Source organism: Ruditapes philippinarum, unplaced genomic scaffold (genome assembly GCF_026571515.1).
Source record: "Ruditapes philippinarum isolate M1 unplaced genomic scaffold, ASM2657151v2 ctg2881_1_1_1_1, whole genome shotgun sequence".
NCBI classification, from domain to species: Eukaryota; Metazoa; Mollusca; class Bivalvia; order Venerida; family Veneridae; genus Ruditapes; species Ruditapes philippinarum.
In genome coordinates, this window is record NW_026859242.1 from 30,806 (window position 1) to 37,764 (window position 6,959).

The following is a 6,959-nucleotide window of genomic DNA, read 5'->3' on the forward strand; positions in this document are numbered from 1 at the left end:
CAAGGTCACATTTAACCATTATGTTCATCAATTTAGTATTTTTTAGCTCACCTGAGCAATGCTCAGGGTGAGCTATTGTGATCGCCCTGTGTCCGTCGTCGTGCGTCCTGCGTCGTGCGTCGTGCGTCGTCAACTTTTCACATAAACAACATCTCCTCTGAAACCAATGACTGCACATCAACCAAACTTTACAGAAATGATCCTTGGGTGGTCCCCTTTCAAAGTTGTTCAAATGGTTCCGGTCTGTTGCATATGTAGGTCACAGGGCCAGAAAAGGATTTCAAAAAACACAAAATTAAAAAATCTTCTTGTCTGAAAGTACATGGGCCAGAGCTTTGATTTTTGGTATATGGTATCATCTATGGGTCCTCTACCAAAGTTGTTCAAATTTTGTCCCTAGTGTCAAAATTGGCCCCGCCCGGGGGGGTCATTGGTTTTTCCTTATATGTCTATAGGTAAATCTAAAAAAATCTTCTTCTCTGATTTGGCAAAGGCTACAGATTAGATATTTGGCATGAAACATTGTGTAGTAGACCTCTATCAAGATTGTTCAAATAATGGCCCTAGGGTCAAAATTGGCCCCGCCCTGGGGGTCATTGATTTTCATTTCATACATATAGTGAAAACTTGAAAAATCTTCTGGTCTGAAACTAAATGGCCTAGAGCTTTGATTTTTGGTCTATGGTATCATCTATGGGTCTTCTACCAAAGTTGTTCAAATTTTGTCCCTAGTGTCAAAATTGGCCCCGCCCCGGGGGTCATAGGTTTTTCCTTATATGTATATAGTAAAATCTAAAAAAATCTTCTTCTCTGAATTGGCAAAGGCTACAGATTAGATATTTGGCATGAAACATTGTGTAGTAGACCTCTATCAAGATTGTTCAAATAATGGCCCTAGGGTCAAAATTGGCCCCGCCCTGGGAGGTCATTGATTTTCATTACATACATATAGTGAAAACTTGAAAAATCTTCTGGTCTGAAAGTAAATGGCCTAGAGCTTTGATATTTGGTCTATGGTATCATCTGAAGGTCCAATACCAAAGTTGTACAAATTTTGTCCCTAGTGTCAAAATTGCCCCGCCCCGGGGGTCATAGGTTTTTCTAATATGTATATAGTAAAACATAAAAAAATCTTCTTCTCTGAATTGGCAAAGGCTACAGGTAAGATATTTGGCATGAAACATTGTGTGGTAGACCTCTACCAAGATTGTTCAAATAATGGCCCTCGGGTCAAAATTGGCCCCGCCCTCGGAGGTCATTGATTTTCATTATATACATATAGTGAAAACTTGAAAAAATCTTCTGGTCTGAAAGTAAATGGCTTAGAGCTTTGATATTTGGTCTATGGTATCATCTATAGGTCCAAAACCAAATTTGTTCAAATTTTGTTCCTAGAATTAAAATCGGCCCCGCCCTGGGGGTCATTGTTTTTCCCTATATGTATATAGTAAAAACTTAAAAAATCTTCTTTTAAAGAACCCAAAGAGCTAGAGCTAAGATATTTAGCATGAAACATCTTCTAATGGGTGTCTACCAAGTTTGTTCAAATAAAAGCCCTGGGGTCAAAATTGGCCCCGCCCCAGGGGGTCATTGATTTTCCCTATATGCATATAGTAAAAACTTAAAAAATTTTCTTTTAAAGAATGCAAAGAGCTAGAGCTAAGATATTTAGCACGAAACATGTTCAAATGGATGTCTACCATGTTCGTTCAAATAAGAGCCCTGGTCATTCATTAGCTCGACTTTTTTTTTTAGATATATACATATTATATATATACATACATATATATATATATATATATATATATATATATATATATATATATATATATATACATACATATTATATATATATATATATATATATATATATATATATACATACATACATATATATTTACATATATATAAGATATATATATACAATATAGATACATACATAGTTTCAAATATACACACACACCAAAAAATGCAAATGCAATACATATATATATATATATATATATATATATATATATATATGTATGTATGTATATTGTATATATACAATATATATATATAAATTACATATGTATATACATATACATATATATATATATATATATATATATATATATACATATATATATATATATATATATATATATATATATATATATATATATATAAAAATCTTCTTTTAAAACACCCAATAAGCTAGACCTTAGATGTTTAGCATGAAACATCTTCTAATAGGTGTCAACCAAGTTTGTTCAAATAAAAGCCCTGGGGTTTAAACTGGCCCCGCTCCGGGGGCCTATATACAGGTGAGCGACTTTGGGCCATCATGGCCCTCTTGTTTATGTTTGCTAAATGCTTAATATATTTTTGAAGCAGTGAAAGAAAAATAAAACTATGGGGCATTAATGCATGGGTACAAGTTTTCAGGCATATGCCTGTAGTTCAGGCTTTTTTATATTCCTAAAAACACTCTTTTTCTATATAAAACCAATCAAAATGATACTTAATTCAGGGTTTTCAGGTTTTCTGATACTAGTATTTTTAACTTGCACCCATGTTAATGTTCAGAGCAGAACAAACTTTTAAAAAAAAGTGTTGTTATGAAATGTAAATAGTGCAAAAGTACATGAGATCAACTAACTCTGATCATCTATTAACACATGCATGGAAATTTCAAGTCTTTTTGTGCTTAAAGGTTATAATGAAAAGGTTTATCAAGAGCAGAACACATGTTTGGCTTCCCTAGATCAAGGCCCAGGTCACACTTAGTAATTCAAAGTACTTGTTGGTTTACTTTTCTAGGTTTACCACAAGTTATACCATGTGGATCCTTCGACAACACAAAAAGCACTTATAGATAGGTTGATGATAATTATTATGTAGAAAAAAAAACTAATAAATTATGTAGATGGAGATTTTGCAAATTTTTTCCCTCCCATTTGTCCATTATTCAGTATTACAAGCCAGTTTTGTCAGAAAAAAATCTGAGGGTCCTAAGTCTAGCAGTTATAGCCCCACATGGTTCAAGTTCCTTGCTTTTTCTCTGTGTTTACCGTATTTTTAGCTCACCTGTCACAAAGTGACAGGGTGAGCTTTTGTGATCGCTTTTCGTCCGTCGTCCGTCCGTCATCCGTCCGTCCGTCGTCCGTCCGTAAACTTTTGCTTTAAATGACATCTCCTCATAAACCACTAAGCCAATTTCATCCAAACTTCACAGGAATGTTCCTTTGGTGGTCACCTTTAAAAATTGTTCAAAGAATTTAATTCCATGCAGAACTCTGGTTGCCATGGCAACCGAAAGAAAAATCTTTAAATATCTTCTTTTAAACAACCCTAAGAGCTAGAGCTTAGATATTTGGCATGAAACATCTTCTAGTGAGTGTCTACCAAGTTTGTTCAAATAAAAGCCCTGGGGTCAAAATTGGCCCCGCCCCGGGGGGTCATTGATTTTCCCTATATGCATATAGTAAAAACTTAAAAAATCTCCTTTTAAAGAACCGTAAGAGCTAGAGCTTAGATATTAAGCATGAAACATCTTCTAGTGAATGTCTACAAAGTTTGTTCAAATAAAAGCCCTGGGGTCAAAATTGGCCCCGCCCCAGGGGGTCATTGATTTTCCCTATATGCATATAGTAAAAACTTAAAAAATCTTCTTTTAAAGAACCCAAAGAGCTAGAGCTAAGATATTAAGCATGAAACATCTTCTAGTGAGTGTCTACCAAGTTTGTTCAAATTAAAGCCCTGGGGTCAAAATTGGCCCCACCCCGGGGGATCATTGATTTTCCCTATATGCATATAGTAAAAACTTAAAAAATCTTCTTTTAAAGAACCATAAGAGCTAGAGCTTAGATATTTGGCATGAAACATCTTCTAGTGAATGTCTACCAAGTTTGTTCAAATAAAAGCCCTGGGGTCAAAATTGACCCCGCCCCAGGGGGTCATAGATTTTCCCTTTTTTTTAAAATATAAGATATTTAGCATGAAACATGTTCTAATGGGTGTCTACCAAGTATGTTCAAATAAAAGCCCTGGGGTCAAAACTGGCCCCGCCCGGGGGAGGGGGTTCATTGATTTTCCTTATATGTGTATAGCAAAAACTTAAAAATCTTCTTTGAAAAAACCCAAATAGCTAGAGTTTAGATATTAAGCATCTTTAAGTAAATATCTACAAAGTTTGTTCAAATAAAAGCCCGGGGGTCAAAACTGGCCCTGCCCCATTTTAACTATATGTGTATAGTAAAAACTTTAAAAATCTTCTTTTAAAAAACCCAATGAGCTAGAACTTAGATGTTTAGCATGAAACATCTTCTTATGTGTGTCTACCAAGTCTGTTCAAATAAACAAATAAAAGCCCTTGGGTAAAAATTGGCCCGTGGTGGGGGGTCCTATATACAGGTGAGCGACCTCAGGGCCATCATGGCCCTCTTGTGTTATCAATGTCATGATTTTCTTTCAAGTCTTTGGAAACTTTTTGATATTGATTTTATTTTACCTTTAGAGTAACTTATTTTACATAGACTTACACATAAAACTTGTTTAAAAAATATTTTATTCTATAAGGATTATTTTGCTTGTAGCATCACCTTGCGATCCTCAACAAAATTTACATGAATCGTGACCTCTATAAAAGTTACATGAGTCATGACTGAGGACAGTGATATTTTGAAGCAGGAGGTCACTTAGTGGAAATACAATAATATTTCGAAAAACATTTAAGCTTTCTTGTGGAAAACTACAATGTCTAGAGATTAGATATAAGTATTTGGTGTGTAGTATTGCTTAGTAAAACTTTGTAAAAGTTATATGAATTAAACATAAAGGGTAAAAGATGCAACTTCCAAGAGGGTCACTAAGAGTGTCATTAGGATAATTAATATAAGTCATGTTTGGGACAAGTTTAATTAATGGGTTTCTGTCTTGGATAAAACATTAGATCGATTCTTAACATGTTTGCATTTGGGCCTGTATTCCCCCTATCTTTGTGGTTTTGTGGTGCCCTTGTTGTTTGTGAATATAGTCTACATAAATTAACCAATCTCTAGTTGGTATTTTATTGATTTATTCTGACAATATGTGAACATTTAATAATCATATACATGTATCATGACTTAAGGAAGACAGTCATTTGAATAACAATTATGTCTGAATCCTTGTATTGGTAATGATTTATTCGCACCTGTGATTTGAGAAATTTACCAGGTAGATGGAAACCACCATGTGGGAGATTCTAGCTAATAATGTAAATGATTTGTTGTAATAACATGTAGTTTGAAATGTTTTAATATGCTCTGAATGACGGACTATGTTTTTGAAGTCTTATATAGATAGATAGAAACTATTTTAAATTACTATGTATAAATAATGAAAACGATTGCCGTTTACAATATATTGCTGACTTTTAAATATGTGAATAAAGTTGTGTGTTATTTGATGAAGATGTTTTGACTTTATTTTTAAAAACTATAATCTAAAAGAAACAAGTGTGCTTCATGTACTGAAGAATTTGCTGTGTGTAGGGGAGATGCCCATGAAGTTACTTTTCAGACACTGTCACACATACACATAAATGTATTCTGAGTAGGTCATGTTTAAAGGGACTTCACGAAGGTTTTTTTTTACATAACCGGACTGGAAATAATTTTCTGAGATTAATGTTCCATTTGACGCAGGTCAAGACTAATAACTTGTGTGCAAAATTTCAGATAGGTTATACTTATCATCCTGTATCATAATTGTGAAAAATGGCCTAAAATTGAAAAACGTTGCAGCACTTAACGTCTTCTATCCGCCGCCTTCTATCAGTCGCCGTATTACCTACACTGTCTTGATGACAAAAAGTATAATATTGCTCACACAGTTATAGGTGAATTTTAAAAGTTGTAATAATGTTCATATACATGTATACAGCAACACAGCATATATTTATTTCATTAATAAGAACAAATTGGGGTGTTATATACACGTATATTTTCCTTTCACGTTCATATCCACGCATAGGGTAAGAAATACAACGCATACGACACATAAAATATTATACACTTTTATTACAATGATAACATTATTCAAATCTTTCATCAATATAGTACATGTATAAGATAGTGTGGTCATATATGTATACATACACATTAAACAAACTTTGATGTTGACATTGATTGATTAACGCATATAGTATTATTTCTTGCAATTTTTTTTTAAAGTTAAAATTTAAAATTTAAGGTTTTCACGGGCTGTAAAAAATTTTTAAATGTAATTACGGGGAAAAGTGCATGCCCCATAGAATTTTTTAAATTCAATATAAAAAAGAAAAATTAAATTGGGTTTAAATTTTTTAGGAAAAAAAATGATAAAGTTTATTTTTAAAAATATATCACTTTTTTAAAATTCTGTTTAAACTTTAAAAAATCCACATGTTCATGAACTTTTTAAAAAATTTTTTTTTTAAGAAAAAATTCTTTTTTTTAAATTTTAAAATGGGAAAAATATAAGCGTTTTTTCTTAAATAAAAAAGAAAAAACCAGCTATCACTCATTTTTTTGTGAAATAAAATTTAATCCCTATTCATCACCCTTTTATAATACTTTTACAACTGCCCTTTTAATTTCCTTTTTGCCCCCTACCGTCCCCCCCCGGGTGGGTTATAAAACCTCCCCCCATGTTTTAAATCTACTGACCAGTTGTCCACAATCTTGTATTTTCTAAGTGTACCCCGCCGCCAAATGTTGATATAAAGTTTTTTCTTCTGTAATTCGTGTTCTTTGACGTTCCAACAGTAAGCGCATTTAAGTGTTCTAGAAGATCCGACTGGTGGAATCTTGTCTCTTCTTATTTTATCGTTCCCAGGCATCATCCATATTTTTGTGTAAAATGCGTTCTTTTCTTTATGAATTCCTCTTTGTGAATTGTCATCCCTGTGTATCTCGATTTTCAAACGGTTAGTTAGAACCATATACTGAACCGTG